The sequence below is a fragment of the Ciconia boyciana genome, chromosome 4 (genome assembly GCF_034638445.1).
Source record: "Ciconia boyciana chromosome 4, ASM3463844v1, whole genome shotgun sequence".
Lineage (NCBI taxonomy): Eukaryota > Metazoa > Chordata > Aves > Ciconiiformes > Ciconiidae > Ciconia > Ciconia boyciana.
In genome coordinates, this window is record NC_132937.1 from 36577687 (window position 1) to 36597393 (window position 19707).

General features: G+C 41.0%; 1 protein-coding gene and 1 long non-coding RNA gene across 5 annotated transcripts in view; one reads left to right on the plus strand and one right to left on the minus strand.

The window, feature by feature from the left end:
• The window catches only part of IL6ST (interleukin 6 cytokine family signal transducer), a 37920-nt gene extending 36727 nt beyond the window's left edge, over positions 1-1193 (minus strand). For 2 of the 3 annotated variants that reach the window (XM_072860997.1, XM_072861002.1), the window contains exon 1: positions 571-712. The gene's annotated coding sequence lies outside the window, so the exon portion shown is untranslated. Of the gene's footprint in view, positions 1-570; positions 713-1114 lie in introns of those variants that run through there. The other variant, XM_072861001.1, reaches the window with a different exon arrangement.
• On the plus strand, positions 418-19476 carry LOC140651494 (uncharacterized). Of its 2 annotated transcripts, XR_012042403.1 has the most exons (4): positions 418-1015; positions 7855-8053; positions 9427-9552; positions 17902-19476. It is a non-coding gene; the product is annotated as an uncharacterized lncRNA (long non-coding RNA). The 2 variants fall into 2 exon arrangements; XR_012042402.1 differs by lacking the exon at positions 7855-8053 and having other exon boundaries at positions 419-1015.
• The last annotated feature ends 231 nt before the right edge of the window (positions 19477-19707 follow it).

A 19707-nucleotide genomic window follows, 5' to 3' on the forward strand; every position in this document is an offset into this window, starting at 1 on the left:
CACCGGCAAGAAAAGGGACTCGACAGCCCCTCAGGCCCCCATAGCGAGGAGGCCCCAGGCAGCCCGGCAGCGGGCGAGGCCATGTTGCACTTTAAGCGCCACCGCCGGGCCAGCTTCGTCAGCGCCCGCCGAGAGGAGGCGAGGCGCCGCTGCGGGGATCGGGCGGAGGCACCCGCGCCCCCCTCACAGCCCGCCGGGCCGGGCCGGACCCCGCCCGGGGAGGACTGCTCACGGCCGCGGGGCGCGGAAGACTGCAGCCGGACGCCCCCGCCGCCGGGGGGAAAGCTCGGGATCGGCTCGGGAAGCGAGTGGCGCAGGGCTGCCGTCCTCCCCCCCAGTCTCCCAGTCAGCCCTGGCCGAGCGCCCACCCGCCCGCCCCGGCCTTCCGCCCGCGGCGCACGGCCCGGCTTGCCGAGCCCGGCTACGGCCCGGAGGCGACGAACGGGCCACCGCGGCCCCCGCCGGCGGACGCCCCTTCAGGGAGAAAGGCGCACAGAGGCGGCGAAGAAGCTGAGGGGGGGCCGAAGAGAAGGGGAAGACAGCCTACGGCCGCGAGCCCCCCGGCCTTACCTGCCGCTGCGGCGCTACCGCCAGCACCTCACGGCGCCCCGCGCCCCGCCGACAGCCCCTAAATAACGGCTCCGCCGCGCCGCGCCATCGCGCCGCCGTCCCGCACGCACGGCCCCACGCCCGGTCACGCTCCTCCTTTCCCCCCCCCGCGCCCTTCCCTCCTCGCCTCGCGCCGCCATTGGCGCGCGGGGGGCGTGACGTCTCCGAAAGGGGGCGGGGGGCGGAGCTTCCCGTAACACGCCGGCCGGTGCCAGGATCCCGGGCGCGAGGGGCGCGCGCGGCCGGCGAGGGGCGGGAAGGGCGGCGGCGGTCTGTGAGGGGAGGCGGGTGCCCCCCTCTCCCCGCCCAACCGCCGCCATCTGCCCGGCGCTCCTCCCCTCTCTCGGCGGTGCCTGGGCTCCCCCTCCCCTCGGAGAAACGCTCCCCGAAGGGTTTTCCCTTCAAGGTGTGTAAGAACAGACGAGGGGCTGGAGAGCCCAGCTTCCCGGGGGGGGGGCGGGGAGGCGGGAGCGCGGTCACCTCCGTCGCCCCCCGCGGCTCTTACCTGCGCGGTGGAGGGGAGCCGCGGGACCCTTAGCTGAGGCGAGCCGGCCCCTGTCCGGGCCGCCGCCGGCGAGGCCTCTGGAAGCTTCTCCCGGCCCTTAGCAGGCCGGGCCTGCGCTGCCGGCGCGGCGGGGTTGTCCTCCCGGGCAGGCCTGAGGAGCGAGCAGCCCTCCCAGCGTTTCGCAAGGCTCCCCTGGGAATACGGCCGGCTGGAGACTACTCTTATAAACAGCAGTGGTGTTAGCAAAACGCTGTTACCGAGAGCAGACCCTAGAAAAGGTGTCTGTGGAAGGCCGGGTTGCTAGGAAATGGTCCTTAGTATACATCGTTCATGTGATCAGGATCCAGGGAAGCCTCTGGGTTCCCTCGATGGTTATCCTTGTACATTTCTTCATTCAGTAACTCTGAAAAATGACTTTTGTAAATGGGAGACAGTCATGTGTTCTAAGATGTCCTCTTCATTCCAGATTAATTTTTTCCAGTTCGTGAGTGAGAAGGAACATGTTTCAGTGCCACATCCACAAGCTTGCACTGCACTGAGTGTCAAAACTAGGCTGTTTCTAGTCAGGAAAGTACCAGACATTACTGGTGCATGCCCAGGTTGCTTCCTGCCATATGCTTTAGCCTTTTGCCCATTTACTTCTTAGATTATCTTTGGGCTCGAATGGGATATGCACTATGTTATATTTTTCGTTGCATCTTTAGAGGAATAGGCAGATTGGCTAGACAAATAAGGCATCTAGTCCAGTATCCTGTTTCCAACACTGGCTGGCATGAGCTGCTAATGAGAAAAGATTAAGAACTTTGGAAAAAGGTAGTGGAAGATAACCTATTTCTCACGTGGTTAGTACCAGTCTCTGATTATATTTGGTTTACTTGCTGAGATGGCTGAATATCCCCAACAAAAATATTGTTGTTACTAACTTCAAGAATGTTGTGTATTTTGTACATAACAGAGTAAAACTGGATGGGCACTTCAGAGGTCATTTAGTTCCTCCACTTTCCTCAAGACAAAATCGGCTATACTTAAATAGTTTCTGAGAGGTATTTATCTAACCTGCAGAATAAATTTATTACTTCATGTCCCTACTCACAGCTGATGCTCTTTATAGCAACCTTAGATGCTTGTACTGTTGCTGCTTCTCCCATTGGTGGTCTCTGCACTTAATAGATCCAGTCCTTTCCATCTTCTCTTACAGGGTTTTTGGTGTTCAAACCCTTCTTAATGTATCAGGACAACTGACATCTGGGGAATAAGTTTCACAGTTTTTTCATTATGAAAAAAAGTACTTCAGCATTACAATTTGTCACTTTTGCTTTCTCTTCAGATTATGGTTGGTGTGTTTGCGCTTAAGTTGATGTGGGATTACAGTTTGAGAATCATGTATAACTGGTAGATTTCCAGTCTGTATGGATGTACTTGCTTCAGTACCCTCAAAAAAATCAGTGTTTGACAACAAAAGGTTAAGTGGAAACAGGCTCCAACCAGAGGGACTGCAAAAATAATGTTTCTTTTTATCTTGTTTTAGCATATCTTCTGTGTCCTGTAAGGTCAATAGACATTCCAGGAGTAGACACTCAACTCTCCCCCCTTCCCCCAGCCCACAGAAAGCCTCTTGTGACATTCTCATTCCGAAATCTGATAGCCTGAAGCGATTCCTGGTTTATTGCCAGAACTTGTAGAACAACACCCCCCCTTCAAAACCAATCCCGTCTCAGGCCTCACTTACATATGACACGTATTGTAACTCTTCAAATAAGCAAGAGCTGTTGTATTTCATAGGCTATTTATAGACGCAATGTAAAACTATTTCCACATAGCTGAAGTTGCACAGAAGAACAAAACAATTTGTTTGCAATTGTACTTAATTTTTCTGTATTGGCACAAAATATCATTAATATAATAATGATTTAGTTGCTGTATTCAGTATTGTGTGAGCTCTTTTTCTAAGATGATTGACTTTCCCAAAGATTTTTTGTAGGTTTGGAAAGTGATGATAGTGTGCTTGCCTATATACCTTATCTCCCCTTAAGAACCCATTGCAAACTCTAGATGCATGGAAAGATACCTCAAAAGTATAAAGAAATAGCCTTATGGACAGATTGAGTCCCATTTCTCTATGGTATCAGTCAGCAGGCACAAGTCGGTCCTGTATTTTCCACCAGCCCTAACTGCAATGGTGACATGGATGGTGGGGTAGCCGCTGTCCTTGTGGGTGACCTGAAGACAGTTGTATAGCCCCTGTTGACCACTTAGATGATCTTGTTAGTCCAGTAATTCTCAGTCAGGGCTGCTGTTTGGCTTGCCTTATGCTACTCAGAGGAAATAATTTGACATCCGTGTTGCAAATGGAAGTAAGTGGCATTAAATATGGTAAGATATATTTTTCTTAAATGATCACCATCTACCCCAAATGTGGTTTATATTAATCTTTTCCTTCTTTCACAGGCAGGACTGAATGTTTTGGACAATTACACTACATCACTGAGTGGGCTGAGTTTTGTTTTTATTCTTACGAAACCTAGGGTTTTAATCTGACAGGAGGATTGTTCATGTTGCAGTGATTTCTAGTTCTGTGTCAGCATCTTCTCTAGTAATAGACGCTTTGTTTTGAATCTTGTTGGTGAAGGTGAAACTCAACTGTGGTCGCAAACACTGGGCCAAAACCTCTGCTGGCGTAAACAACATGGTTCCTGGGAGCTGTAAATGCTTACATTCTGGCACGGGGTCTTGTAGCCTGGATTATAAAATAAATTGTCGGGACTGTGGCCTTTTAAAATATACAGACTGTACTTTCAATAACACACCAAAAATCTGACTGTTCTTACAACATCATTAGACATTTTCTGGTGCAAGCAGGTAAAAACAAGTTAATAGCATTACAACTGCCATTTGATAGAATCAGGACATTCGGGATCCCAGGTAAAGAAAACAGTTAAGGCCTTCAAGCATGTTGTGAAGTGCCTTCTCTGCACATGGATGAGAGACTATTTAGTTTGATTTACTGCATTATATTCTTCCCTGCTGATACACAGCATACTGCTGCAGTATATGCAGTATAGTACTGATATATATAAGTAATATAAACACCAGTAATTTAAAGTTTCAAATACACAGAGAAATTCAAAATTCTGGCCACATTTTAAAAATGTTCCTGCAAACCAGCATTTTAGTCTGCACATTGAATTAAGCACTATATGAAATAAGTTAGTCTATTGAATTCATTAAATATATGAGGCAAGAATAAAAGGAAGTTAATTGTCAGGAATTGGAAGGTCTTTGAGATGAACTATCTATCTGCTCATTTACAATGCAATTTGTGTTCCAACACAGTGCTCAGATCATGGCATACAGCACATTTCCAAGCTCCCATGATCCACAGCTAGGATATAAGTAGGTGGAGCATGTCTTCACACCCTCTATTTTTTCAGCCCCAGGAAGAAGGGGATAGCGTGGGAATACGGAGATTGGCAGTAACACTTGAAAAACATTCAGTGATTGGCAAAGGTTTCTGGGTAGCTGATTGACTGCAGGAGCAGAGACATTTTTAGAGATGCTGTTGGAGATTGCCTAGGAACAAACTTCTACCACTCTTTAGGGGTCATTTCAGCAGTTTTGTAACAAGTTGTGACAAAGTCTGCACTGAATGCAAAATCTGATGAATCCTACAATAGATGTGCCACAGAGAGGAAAAGATCTTTCTGGAATGTATTGTTATCTTGGTATAAGGACATGAAGTGTCCCATAGATACATCAGGGGTGTGAAAAGATTCCTCAGTCCTGGATACATCTGGTTTTGTTGGAGATGGGGTCACTGTCAGAACAGAGATTTTTGGAAAGATTTTCAAAGTCATGGAGAAGCTGAACAACAAGACCCTTTAATGGCAATGTTCTGACCCATGACAAGTCAAAGACATTTTCTGTGAGATGGCTGAATCACTATACAGAACTATTCATCTGGGAGGTTCAGTGACACATCCAAACCTCTTGCTGAAGTGATGATGTTATCTCAGCTTGAATCACTGTCCTGAAATTGAACTTACGAATATGGGTGTTCAGTGTCCTTACACTCAAGATGGATTTCCATCTTCTGACATTCTTTAACAGTAAGAAGATTCACTTTTTTTCCCCAAGAGTAGAGAGGACTAGTCCTTTGGCCTAGGTGGCGAACAGTAGCAGACTTCTGTGTTCAAGCCATGGTCTTGTAGGTCATGAAGTCATGGTAAAGTCCCCTGAAGAAGAAGGGAGGAGGCAGGCTGGGAGGCAGCAGCAAGGAAAAAATGCATGATGTGACTGTTGGAAATGGTTTAGTGAAGGTTATAGCATTTCCCAGCTTTATAACTTACCACACATGAGCTGCTCAGTGGCAGCAAAAAACAGGCTTGGTAATTAATTACTTGCTTTTGAGGGAGATTAGAGGATATTGCTTTTTCCCTAGAGTAAGTAGGTGTCTGTAATCATTGTGACAAAGGGGTAAAAGTACACTGAGCCAAGCAGCCACTATTGCAACCAACAAATATATACAACCTAGGCAAAAGCAAGTCCACTTGATACTTGGTGGCACTTGTTGCACCAAGCAATGAATGATGCATATGGCAACAGGGCTATCATTCTTTAGTGTCGCTGTGCCCAGTAGGTTGCTAAAATCTGAGACTCAGGACAAGGTCTTGCAAAATTCAGTCAGGGTCTGTAGAGCTGTAACTGGGATTCAACAGTTGAGGAAAATTTTGTGATCATTGGAAGAAGTTAGAAATAGGGATAGTTGACTCCTGCACATGTGATAAGCTTGACAGGGAAGCTTTGTGTTGTTGAAGAGGACTTGACCCAATTATTTTGTTGTGGTTCTCAGGAAGAGGGCAGAGTGGTGCAGAACCTAGAAATCTGCTTGTTTTTCTGGGGTGGAAATTGTACAGCTAATGTCATTTTAGACCTAGGCTGGAAGCTTTGACTGATGGAACATGTTGCTAGGTGGTGTTTTTTTCCCAAAAGGTAGTGAGCAGGACAGTCAGAAGAAAAGGGGTCTGACCTTCGCTGGAGGAATAAGGCCAAAAGTGAGACCAGGAAAATGAAAAGGCTTCTAAATCAAAGAAAGCAAAACTGGACTATCAGTGAAGATAAAATAAAAATACTGAAAAGGACAAAATTAATCAAACATAGAAAATGCTTAAGTTAGAATGAGTAATACAGTGAAATTGCAGTTCACTGCAAGGAAGTGCTGATTCAGACTGGTAGCTAAGATGAGCTGAAGGTGTTATGACATGCTGCAGTCACTTATGCCACATGTGTGAGCTGCCCATGGGTTTAGTATGAGCTACAGCTAAAAAGCCTTTGGAGTGATTTGGCATACACAGCCCAAAGTGTAGACGTCTCTTTGGACAAATGGTTAAGGCAGAACTCTTGGACAGTGGACAAGAAGACCCAACTAGGAGTAGCAGAAGATTATTAAAAAGGAGAGGAAGATGTCCTCAGAATGAGTGGGATTGTCTTTCCTACTTGGCCACAAAGACTTTCATAACCGGTATGGCCAATAACAAATATGCCAGCAAATATAAGTCAGTCCTTCATTGCCAAGGTAATCTAGTATTTGGACAAAATGAGGTCGTGTGTGAAGAACAGCTGAGCTGAGCCTGAATATGGGCTAACAGAAGTGATACTAGCACTAGAAAAAGGCATTCTGAAAGCTCAAGGCCATGGTTCAGTCTCCTGTTATAGGATGTATATTCACAGCCAGTCTGTGTTACATAGATATAATTGTGGATTTCTTTCTGATGTCGACCTCTTAAAAAACACATGTAAGTGGCACTTTCTGTCTTTTCCAGTGAGCAAGGGAACAGTCCTAGTCAGACAAATTGTGACTGGCCATGATTATTCAGGCCTTCCTTGTGTTTTGAACAGGCCGTAACAACGTTCCAGTGAGTGCAGAACAAAATCACATGACATGCCTCTTCGGGTTGTATGATAATTGGCTTACAAGGCACAGAATTTCAAATGGAGCTCATGTTCTTGGTCCTCAACTGCAGAGCATAGCAGGGACAGCACAGAGGGTGCCTGACTCCAGGCTCCACACTGTGATTGCTCCATCACACAGTGGAGCTCTCCATACTAAAGCTAAAACTTGTCTGTGTGAGGGCTGGTCTTAGGTAGTGGAATGACTCTAAACACGAAGAGCTATCGCTGACCTCTTCATCCTTCCTCTAAGTGCAAGGTGTACTTCTTAATTTATATAGGGAAAGCAGGATCACGGAACAATACAACATTAAAAAAATTGCCATAACTTAAGCAGTGGTATACCAGCTAGCACATTCCTGTACACAAAGAGAAGCTGTAACAACAACCACAACTTTGTGCTTGAAGTTGCTGTGTTTCATAACTGCTAGTCATGCTGTCTAATACTGGAAAGTACTCAGCCAGGGTGGTTGTGGTATAAGAAGCTGTATGCAGTAGAAAATAGTTCAGCTTGACTTATTTTAAGAACAATAAATTTGCTTCCTGTGAATTCACATATTGAGGTGACACCCAGCTTCTGAAGACCTGTTCTGTTGTAGCATGCTGTGTATGAATTAAGTTGTTGTTATGGTTGGAAACATTGGCTTTCTGATACTATAACTTGTGTCTTCTCAGTGTAGGATTGTAGAGACATACTGAACAAAGTGTATATGGAGGTTACAGAGAGGAAATCTGCTACAGGCAAACTACTGACAAATCTTTTTTGTATTTTTCCACGCTATACCTACTGTTAGACAGAAATCAATACAGTGAGATACCACTTGATTTCCAGGAAGAGAGCTATCAGCAATGATATATAGTTAATTGCCTTCAAGTGACACATTTTAAAAAAGGGATCTTGACAGCTTTGTGCTTGAAGTTTTCTGCTTGAGCTGTTACAAAACACAAAAGGCTGGAGCCTGTTGCTACAAGTAAAGGCTGTGGGACTCATGGGTAAGTACATTCTTATCAGTAAAACTGAAGCCAAGTTCTGTATTAGAGAACCCCTCATTCACTGCTGCCTTACAGTTAAATTGACTGATGCTATTCAGAGCAGTTAAGGCTATGCGTAGAAAAATATATTCAGTTCTGAGTATTTTACTGGTAATGTCACCAAAAGTGAGTGCATTCATGAGAAAGAGTAACAACTTCATACAATGAAGGAATGAAGACTTGAGAATAGGAATAATTGAAAAAACAGTGACAAAATTCAGCATGCCAGGTGTATTTGTGTGTGAATATGTAACTAAGAGATACAAGAAGGAGTATAGGAATTTGTACATGAAATTGTAGCACAAAAGGGTTGTATATAGAATGAAATAAGCAACAGAATGGAAGAGAACAAAGGAGAATATGGGCTTTTGGTAATAATTTCCCATTGCTAAGACATACTAGACTGTGATATAGCTGCCATCATCTACAGGTCTTAAATAATTTGTATCTGGAGTGAACAATATATTTAGGTACCTAGGAAACGTATGCATTCACTGGGAAATAAAAGAAACAATAATGATTTGTATTAGCCAATTCATACTGCAACTTTATATATGGTACAAAGATACAGATAAAGATCTTTGCCCCATATGCTGCACTACCTTTGAGGATCTACTTTGCATTTTACATTTCTGGTCTCGCTGATCTGTATTTTCCTCTTCCTCTACTTTACCCTTATTCTTTATCATTTATTAAGAGTTCTTCCTTTTATCTCCTTGTGCTCTTTTTCTCATCTTCCATTGCCAACCTTACTTTCAGGTCTTTTCCTCTTTTCTCTGCTCCCTTTAGCATTACCTTAAATACAGCTGTTATATTTACAACTTGTCCAGCGTCAGCCTGTCAAAAGAATTCCTTCTAAGGGTTATCTTAAGGAGAAGGTTAATTGTATAAGAATACTTGTGTGCCTTATTTATACTATCACTCAGCTATATAACAAACCAAATTCTGCCAAAAATCTGAAATTACAGAGTTCCTTTTCATCTTGTCTCACCACCTGCAGTAACAAGTGCTTTGCAATCAGAATTTAGGAAACAAAAAGGATGGTGGTCATGCATAAGCCATAGCAAAATCAAGCCTAGTTTCTCAGTACTGAAACTCCTCTGTAGTGCCAACAGCAGTAAAAGCTTGCTTTAAGAGATAAGCCAGAGAGATATGAATCATAGCCTGAAAGCATCTCCTACACTGAGCTGTGAAGCATTCTTTCTAGAGCCAAGGCCCCAATTTAGAAATTGTCATTGTTACTTGAAATTCTGGTATGAATATTTGTAATGAAGCTTTAACTTCCAAGAACAGAGTTCTGTAGTTTTTGTGATTTCTTTTTGATTTTGTTGCAGCACTCAAATTTCCCAGCCTGGACTAGGAGCTCATTGTCTTGCTGGTGTATAAATGTGTGGAAAAATGCAGACCTTCTGAATCAGGGATCCTAAAAGATCAAAGAAAATGGCAGACAAACATTAGTGGTGAGAGATGTAACATACAAACCAAATCATTATCGTAATCATAGACTAATGCTCCCCCATTCTTTACATTATCCTTGTCTTCTCCTTTCTTTGTCACTTTCCTGCCTCTTTTCTTTTGCTCTTCAGAAGAAAGTTCTGTAATTGGAGCCACTTATCATTCAGCCTGTAAAGGCTGACATAAATATATTTTTAATTAAGCAGTGAGCAAATCTTCTTGGAGATATGTATGTACTCAAGATGAGGTTCAAGTCATGTCAATATCAATATATCCTGAAACACGTAGGCTGCTCCTGTTTGTATTTTAGTGCTTTTTCTGAATAGATCCTTTCTGAAGGACAGTATGAAACTGCTTGCTAGTACTTGCACCAAAGTTATAGCTCGTAAAGTATTGAGCTTTTGAAATTGAATTTTATTATATGACTGTCTGTGATAATCAATCTCAACTAAAAGAATGATTCATTCACCAATGATAGTTTGTTGAACAAGAGGCATTAACATTTTCACTGTCCTGATATTTTGTGTGCAGTCCTTAGCAATGTGAATAAATGTATTTCAGAAATGCTTGTAAATTCTTATGATGTCACTCATTAATTGCCCGATAAGCTTGAATCAAAAGGACCCATTAACAAATGACTTTTAATACATTGGATTTGATGAAAATTTCTCAGATTACTTTGACATTCTCCTGGTAGGTTCCTGTTGGCAGGTTCATACTGTATATCACATGCATGTCAACATGTAACAGCAATAGTATATGCAGGTTCTTTTAAATTAAATGTTGGAAAAACGTTAGGGTGAAGTTTGGTAATCTCATCTTTGGATATGTTGAGTGCACTGTTCTCCCATGGGCTGATGGTGGATAATATGAGCTTTGAGGGGAGGGTTGGACTACAGTGTCTTCAGAGCTTTCTTTCTAAATTATTTTACAATTCTATGGTAATCATTAGCTTATCACTGAAGATTGGGCTATTAGTCCATGTACTGTCCAATACGTGCTATTTATAGGGTTACTGGAATATATTCAATATGTCTTTTTAGATTTTTTTTTAATGTTACATTTATGCATACCTTATTACAAGTGTGATTGTGCATCACTGAGAATATGCACATTTTATAGAGACTCAGATGACCATTAATGCCTGGAAATACAGCAATACATTCACAATAAGCACCCATCTACTTTGGAGCGATTACATTTTTAGTGTAAAGATGTATTCCATATCTCATTTTGACAAAAGCTGGTGTATAGTCCCTTTGTGTACCACTCCCACCCTTGGGAAAGCTCCTCAAATGTTGTGTAAGTTATGGCCTAAAGTTGCTTTGCAGGTTATTTGTAGCTCAAGGTTTCTTAGGACATTTGGTGTTCTCAGGAATGACCTGGTAGTTGCTGTCTGTCTGCTCTCCTGCAGTGTTTTAGGTGTCACGGTCTCCTTTTCTGCCTTGTCTTCCTTTAGAGCTTTTTTTAAAATTATTTTTTCCTTGTTTGCTCCACTACATTTCCTTCTGACTGTTGCATCTGGCTTTATTTAGTATCGTCCAGGGCATGTCTCAGTGTCAGGAGGCAAATTTCATACGATGGGCTGGTATCACAGCCTGTGATCTATGGGAACCCTTGCCACAGATGGAAGTACTAGGAGCAGATACAGACAGGGAAGAAAAGGAAGATGTGATTAACAAGCTGCTGCCCTCACTGCCTGAGTTAGGACTTGGTGGCAGCCAGAAACTAGTACCTCACATACAGATGGGATCTTGCCCCTTGGGAAGCAGCAGTTCCTGGCTCCTGCTGAGTTCCTTCCAGCAAGTTCAACCACTGACTTAGAAAAGAAAAATACAATCTGACATATAATTCTTTACAAGTTGCTGACCCTTGTATCTGAGGGATGAGAGGAAACTATTCTCAGCGTTCACACAGTTCTTTTCTCTATAAGCAGTAATTCTTTGTCCACAGCCTTAAAAAAAAAAAAAAAAAAGTCTGGGTTGAAGACAGAAAGTTCAGTCTCATTTCTGTGTGTAAGAAGTCCCTTTTACAGATGATTGAATTCAGCCATGTCTGGAGTGAATGTAACAATTGTTCAATAATGTGAAGCCTTAAATTATATCCAGCTGATTCTGTAGGGGAATTTTGCAGGCAGGAAGAAGTTAATTATCCAAAGCTGGATCCAGATCAAGATCGGGCTTAGTGGCTCACAGACTGTAAGCTTGATAGCTCTAAAGTGGTAACTGACATACTTTTTATATCATTTGTGAGTATGTGCTATGCTGTAAGAAGGTACTTTTCCAGCCAGCTCAAGAAACAACTTTTTGCCTGCTCATTAATCAATTACGCTTTTCTTGAGGAAAGGAATGTAACCTAACATAATACTCCAACAGTTACTGCAAAAAAAAATCTTAAGTAGAAGCTTTTCAGGTCATGATTTAGGATTTCTGAATGCCTTTTCATAGCATGGATTCTGGCTCTTAGATGAGAAAGTTCTGTTGGTAATAACCTTACGACTGTTTTTTTTTTCCCCAAAACTAGTCAGAGTCAACATGACCAGTATGTTTTCAGTGTTGTCATTGGTAGTAACGTGAAGTCATCTCGATAGTATGAATATATTGAAGAATCATAGCTAGATTTTCATCATATTAAGGGCAAGCTGATTTGGTTCCTGAACTGTGAAGTGAAACTTACTGATGAAATTCTAGACCAGCAAAGCTAACGAGTGTTTTATTATTGACCCTGTAGCGTGAGGATGTTTTCTGAGGAATTAAATCTTCAGCTACTATTACAAAGTTAAGCATGAGAATGAATGTATATTAATCCTAATTCTGATTTCATTTAAATCAACAGGAATTTACTGTTGAGTTCAATAACAGTTGAACTGGACTCTCATTGTCAAATTCTGCAGGGTTCTGCTGACGTCTACTAACCCCTCTTGTTTATATGGAACCTAAGCAATCAGTACCATGAACTTGTAATGATTTACAGGAAAATACTCAAGAATATGAATTGTCATAAGAATTATCTTATTTCATCTTTAACTTGCAACTTGACTTAACGCACCAGTTAAAATATTTTAGAGGTTATAGCCCATACTTAAAGTGAAGTTCATATCCCCTTCTAAAGTAACTTTAGGGAGGACAAAACTCAGACTTATGAAGAAGTGGAAGTAAACCTGTCACTGTGCTCTTAAGACAGGCTGCTGCTCAGAAATTAATAAGAAGAAAATACTTATTTGCAATTATAACAGGCAAGATGTTTTGAATTACCTACAGGCATATGGGATCATTCTGAAAGTATCTTTAACTATTCAGAAACTTTATAAAATACTGCTATACAAAAGTGCAGTTATTTCAAGATCCAGTAGTATCTTTTTTTTCCATGTTGTTAAAGTTAACTGAGGAGAAAAAGTGTTCTAGGATATATAAAGCCGATATCTAGTAAGAGAAATCCTTACTTAAGCAGCAACCTTCTTATCCCATATGAAACTTTATGCTGTTAATGCAGTGTATCTGTGTTAAATGAGGTCGATCTATATGTGCTAGTTTTGTGTAACTAATTTTTTGCAGATGAGTCTAAAATGGAGACAGAAAGTTACACCACTCTGGGAGACAGAATTCATTTTCTGCAAGGGAATTTAATCTGTTGTGTGCACAAAAAATGTAATGCCCAAATAATGTTTTGTGAAAGTTGCCCATGTACAAATGGAGACTGAAAAACAAAGTTTCATTGGAAAAGCTTAATGTATAAAAGAAGAAGTAGAGGGAAATTCTGATCTTGCTGAAGTTACATTTTTTTCCATTGTCTTTTACAAGGTCAGGTTTCATCTTCAGTTTTCCAAAAATAGGCTACCTAGGTGAGTAACTGAGATCTAACCAAAAATGTAAAGAAAAGTCACGGTAACAGAGGTCTACATTTTGAGCCTTTAACAGTACTTTTTTTACAGTGTGTATCTTTTCAGTTACTGTTGATTTTTGAAACATATCTTGATTTTTGAAACATCGATGACAGCACTAGTGTCAATTCCTTTATGAAAAGAAGCTCCAATATAATGGTGAAGTGAAATGAAAAACAAGAAAACAAGCACAGGACGCTTACTGCTTGACTGACTGACATACACACAGCTTGAAAGGAGAGGAAACACAGCAACTCCACTTCCTATTCGAGTCAAACCCTAGTGCTAAAAAAAGAACTAGGGATAATAGCAGCAAAGTAAGTTGTCTGAAAAGGGCCACAAATTGTCAAGGTAAAAAGGAGGAAAAGGCAAGTAACAAGATTATTGAAGAGATACAGAGCACATTGTGGCCCTGTCAACCATATTTTGGGTAGTGTATAAATTTTAGCTTCTGCAAGAAAAAGAAAAAATATATTTTATTATTTACCTTACACAAAGAATGTTATAAATTGCTTCAAATAAGTTGCTTTAAGCAATAAATTGCTCTAAAACCCCACCAAATTTCAACATTTCAGTCTTCTCTATTTCTTGCACTAAAACTGGGGTTCCTGTCAGTTTTTGATTACATTTGTAAAATGGGCATACAACTCACTCTCCTGTGAAAAACAAACATATTTCTCTAATTATTATGAATGTGTTCTATTTCCTAGGTCACTTCTTTGAATTCTTGCCGATGATAGTACTTGCCTACTTTTGTAAAGTATCTAAAGACCTGAGGTGACTATAGTAGGTACAGCAAATGTTCTGTTGTCTAATGCTGGTATGGGAAATGCTTCCTAGCCAACCAACTAATAACACAAGAATGAGAATTGATAGTTTTATCATCTTAGTCTAATGTTGGTTGTGGTATACTAGTAGTAGAGTCAAACCCTGTTCCCCTCAGATTCAAGTTTGTTGAGGTTTTTCCTAGCAGCCTCTATTTCCTAGGCAACAATCAACATTTAAGTGGGGTCTGACATGCATTTAAATTAAGGGTTTGAATTGTGAGCCAGACTGTATAAATTTACTGACTCCAGACCTTTCAGAACCTGTAAAATTTTCATTTTTTTGGGACATCTGTTATTTTGCTAAGCCCCGATCATCAAGCAAAGCCCTTTGTGTTCTCCACTAACCATGATTAACCATCTGGCAGCTATCTGTAGATTTAGTTTCCCAAACCATAATTTCTTTCCAGTGCTAAGCCTAGGAGGACAACTACGGGCCTCCATTGGCGTCTGCTTTTTTGTTATTTTAAAAAATTACTTCCAGTATTTCTGCCCAGTACTTAACATCCTTATTTACTTTAGAGTATTTCCAGCAGATGGGGAAGAATGTTCCATTTTCCTCACATTCAGCACATTTCCAAAGAATGCTGATTTCTTTTTTTGGGCTATAATGGAACAAGATACCACTGGAATAATATGTTTCATAAGGGGTTTCTTTGATGGTTGCACTTCTTGATGATCCCAGAGATCTCTTAGATGCCACTGTTCATCATCTTACCTCGTGTTGCTTCGACTATGCCATAAAAGCAGAAGCGTACTCTGGACAGCCAGTCTGCTCTGAAGAAGTACTCAAAGTCTTCTCTATTGCCTCTTACAGCTCTGCATTCATGAAAACCATGCTAACCATGTCTGACAATTACAATTCAGGAAACAAACAACTGCTCCAGCTTACAGGAAGAGCAAAATAGTGCTCAATTCCAAGATAATAAGAGTTGTTAAAAAAGCAAAACAAAACAACATTATCTGCAGTTTTTCTCCTGGTTTGAAAGAGTGCCAAATTTGCATACTATGGGGGCTTGTAGAAGCTTTAAATTATAAAGACTAACTCTACAGCTTTGGTGGTGCTTTGTGTCAGTGGCCTGGCTTCCACACCCTCTGCTGCAACATACAGGATTTATATTCTAATTGCAAGGCTGGAAAGCACAAACTTCCCAGGCACTGAGCAGTGTTGTGAAACCGGTGAAGATATGTTGAAGTTATGTAGACATTGAAGTGGTTTACTGTTAAGGGTGATGAGGATGGTGCTGTACTTCACCTTTGTAATGTAATGTCAGAAAGAAGAAAAACTGCTGCTTTCCACTACACATTTTGTGGCCCACTCTCAAGTTGTACCTAGGTAAGATTGTTTTAAGGAGTGTTGTCAGCAGCCAGGTTACTACATTTGCAGTGAAACAATTCTGTTCCCAGCCTAGAAAGTACAGAGAAGAAATAAAATAGAAGTGTTAATCTAAACTTTGTGGTTAAATAATTATTAGTTTTTCATCAGCTGTTTCATCCAGATAAGGTCTTATGTCAGTTCTGAACAGACTGAAGCCAATGTAGTTCAGAAACCTGCCATAGGGGTTTCTGAACCATTTCAATCTATGGTAAGAGAGGCTGTCGGTAGCATAGCTGCATGATAGGCCTCTCTGTATGTGCATAGAGAATTATTATGCAGGACGTAGAACAGGGTCAAATAACATTAGTGAGGAAAGTCCAGGGAAGGACCTTGGGAATAGGTCACAGTTTCTAATCTTTCCAGGCTGCAGCACAGGCAGAGCTGTTTCAGAGTATATTCTGGAAGAGAGGGTGTGGAAGGTCGTGCAGTCCTCAGGGATCTCATGATTTGGCAGGTGAATTCCCCCTTCAAAAACATGCTCATAGCCTGTAGCTCCTGGCACCTTGCCTGTTTTTCTGGTTAGAAAAGGGAGGGGTGAATTTCCATGTATAAAAGTACCTCTGTCTACAGTTCACCTCGAATAGTTGTTGAGCAGCTGCCACACTTTCTAGCTGGCCTTAAGCCTCAAACTCTGTGACAGAAACTTTTTTTCTAAAAGCACCAGGGAACATAAAATATATTTTTTTGGTGATTTTTTTATATAAACACTTGAACTACATTGGAAATATTGTTCAGATACAAATTGGAATTTGTCCTAAAGAGGACGAGAAATATTTTGGGAAAAAGATGTTGGTCTTTCTGTTTTCACTTTCTACATTAAATCATTCAAAGCTTGTGGGTGCTGATTATAGTATTTCCTCTTTACTTCTTGTAATGCTCTTCTCTAATACAAATACTGATGTAAGCATTGCTGCAAATGGGTCTGTCATGTATTTCTTTTTTCTTTTCACCTCAGGAGTGTAAATGAGTAAAAAAAGAGTTTTAAAATTCTAAAAATCTCAAATATTTAGAAAAATGCTTAAAATGCTTTATAATATTAACAAAACATCAAGAATTTATACTAAATATATCTTGAGGCTCTTGTGACATGAGATAAAAAGGGTTCTGAAAGCCCTGCTGCCCTTATCTGTCGCTATGTTTTGCAGTCCAACAGCATCCCAGAGCTCTACAAATGTCATTTTAAAATTGACCAGAACATTTGAAGCTAAATCACTTAGTTAATTCTGACTGGCCCAATGTGCCTCTACAGTGATTTCACACTAGCATATGCAAGAATCCAAGTAGCTATGTTTTTCAACTGGCCTTGTTGAATCTTTCCTACACCAAATGCAATCTTCCATTTAAGAGAATACCTTTAAATCTCTGGCTTCTAAAAATAGTAATGGGGATGAGGTAAGAGCTAAGAGATGCTCTGCAGGAGGATTAAAGAGCACTCTGTGTAAAAGTTCCTTCGAAATAGTGAAGCTATGTAACTGTTGAAAGAATGTGGATTTCTTAGTTTATATACATTGCTGACATGTTTGGAGGAGCACAGGCTGTTACCATTAATTTAAAAATAGCTAATACTTAGAGAAAGCCTGAGGAATTATGCATATGTGATGATTATATTTTATCCACTGCTAAAATGCAGCCCCCTCCTAGGGTGGAAAAGTTAGTGAGTTAAAAAGGGCTTATCAGCACTACACGGATTGTATGTATCTGTGTTAATAGATCCATCCTGTCATTTAACAGTGAGAAAGGTGAAATTGCACGCACAGTACATAACTAGGAAGGACAAGCAGTGCATATGCAATGTCTGTAAAACACTGATGAAATCCCACATTCAGATAAAATGAGAATATGACAATATAAGCTTATGGAAATCAAATAGCAAGGACGTTCGTCTTATTTGTAAGACCCTGTTGCAATGATAATATGAAGAGTTTCAGTCTATTTGAGAATTAAAAGGTCGCAAGAGAGTAGTGCTACAGGGAAAACAACCACCAGAGGTGTAAGAAAGAGAAAGCAGACCTTTCACACTTGAATGGTTTCATCAAAGTGTCATTTAAAGCACCATTTATTTCATTCCTGAATGTTGTTTCGCAGAGCTCACATAAAGAAAAACACAATGGGGAATGAAGTTCATGACTTTTATGATTTTCTTACCATAGTTCTGTGGAGAAATGGGCACATTTTACAACATGCTATTAGCAAATGTTCTTTCTGATTCATGAATATCAGAAATGGATAGCTTAGCCTTCCTTTCTCCAAATAACATATCTTTCTTTTACAGCTGGAGGATCTGAAGCAAGGAGATAAAAGGAAAAACCACACCCTGCTACTCTGTAAGCTTCATTTCCTGCTGACCTGTTTTGATAACCAGAGTGACTGATATTAATGGATAATGACATGAGAATACCACCATTTTCAGTCATTAACTGCAAATGGGCATCATATTTTCAATTTCAGAAAACTACTAACAATATGTATGGCTGAATCAAGAAACCAACCGAGACATCTTTGCTGTAGCACCTTGACCAAATTGTTTCATTTCACTGCTGCTGTTACTCTTGCTACTGTATGTGTAGCCTGCTTATTTCAGTTCTAAATTTTGGGATTACAGGGTCTATTTCTTGCAATGTATTTGCACAGTAAGAAGCACAATGAGATTTAAATCTTCACTGGAATGTCTAGATGCTACTTTGATATAAGTAAATCAATTACGAACAGTTAAATAAGTAGTCACATCTTATGTATAACAGGTGGACTTTAGTGCAATTAGAGTCTAATGGAACAAGAATGAATAGCAAAAGATTTCCCTGCAGCTTGGGAGAGGACGGCTGCAGTCTGAGGCAATGCTGGCTTATGCCACTAGCTGTATTTCCAGTTATGCTGACTGCAAAGTGAAAGAATATTTTGCATAATGGAATTTGCATTTTTTTTTGCTGTTTAAGCCAACCACACAAATCACACCCTAAATGGTTTCTCTTTTATAGATCCCAGTACATCTTACTGTCACGTGCCCTGCTGCTCAGTGACATTCCACTCTCTCATAAACGTATTTATTGGTTACTTTCTTAAACTCTTGCTAGAGGCTATTAAGAGTACTTGCCAGTAGGATCTTAATTTAATTTGGATAAGTATTCCCAGCAAGTCAAAACTGTTAGCACAGTCCTGGCACTATATGGCACAGCTGTACAATGCTAAACAGTTCACATGTATATAGAACACGTTCCTGAGGTGGTGCCTGAGCCAGCTATGTTGGTGCTGGCTAGTATGAACGGGTGGTGTGAAAATCAGTATATGCTCACAGCAGAAGGTGGCCAGGAATCCACAAGAAAAGGGAGAGTCACTGTTAGGACCACAATGCGCAGAGAAGGAATAATCTCCTCTGGCTCTGCCTGGAAAGCAGGTTCCCATTTTTGATTGCAGAAACTGGAACTGTGTTCTGGTGTTTGTTTCTTTGTATGTAGATAACCCTGCAGATATTCTTGAAAAATAATCAGATCGAGTCAGAGACCATGCTGCTACCTCTCGTGAATATCTTATTTTGATTTATTTGCTAGTCACTTAGGATCCAGTGGCAATAGTTGCTTCCACAACTACTGTGAATACCTCCTTGAAGATCTTGATTTAGCTCAAATCACATTGTGAGCTTCACCATGGAAAAGTGGCATCTTGTGGTTGTTCCTCAGTTCCTTCCTTCCCCCTTGGCAACAGCTTTCCAGAGTGCCTCTGTATGGGACACTGGACTCAGAGCTCAGTATATTGTCATCTTTCCTTCCATTTTGTTGCTATGGCTGCTCTGTTGTGCCAAACTAGGCACTACCGTTTCCTCTTTGCAGAGGGTTGGGGTGGAAAGTGTAAGCCTCAGGAAGAAAGTTCTGATTTACAAATAATGTCTCTTACTAATCCACTGAGAACGCCGCTGAAATAAATGAAGGTAACATACCATTTTTATAAAGAAAGCGACATTTTTTTCAGAGTACACAGCAGAAGTGAACTGGTGATCTGAGATAGCTGGTTTTGTTTTCCTAGAATTTCAGCATTCAGCTGACACTCCTTTACCATTAAAAACAAAACAAAAAAACACCCAACC